The sequence below is a fragment of the Anopheles coustani genome (assembly GCF_943734705.1).
Source record: "Anopheles coustani chromosome X unlocalized genomic scaffold, idAnoCousDA_361_x.2 X_unloc_57, whole genome shotgun sequence".
NCBI lineage: Eukaryota > Metazoa > Arthropoda > Insecta > Diptera > Culicidae > Anopheles > Anopheles coustani.
In genome coordinates, this window is record NW_026525167.1 from 20,001 (window position 1) to 20,520 (window position 520).

Genomic DNA, 520 nt, shown 5'->3' on the forward strand with positions numbered 1-520 from the left:
CGGGACGGGTTGGCGGATCCATCACTCTGAGTATGCCGGGTTGATACTTGGGGTTGGTTTGGTTTTGGTGACCCAATACTAGATGTACCATCTCGGTGGTATGTCAGTATCACCTATACTCCAGACCACTTGCATGGTTAGCAAGCGTTGTGATCTAATGGCCCAACCGGGCAAACACTTTGGGTTCGCAAGGACTTAGAGTGCCGGGACGGGTTGGCGGATCCAACACTCTGGGTACCTCCGGGTACTTGGGGTTGGTTGAGGACTTGGTGAACAAACACTTGATATACACTCTCCGGATGTACTTCGGGTGTCACCTGTTGTCCGAGACCACTTGCATGGTTAGCAAGCGTTGTGATTCAATGGCCCTACCGGGCAAACACTTTGGGTTCGCAAGGACTTGGAGTGCCGGGACGGGTTGGCGGATCCAACACTCTGGGTACCTCCGGGTACTTGGGGTTGGTTGAGGACTTGGTGAACAAACACTTGTTGTACACTCTCCGGATGTACTTCGGGTGTC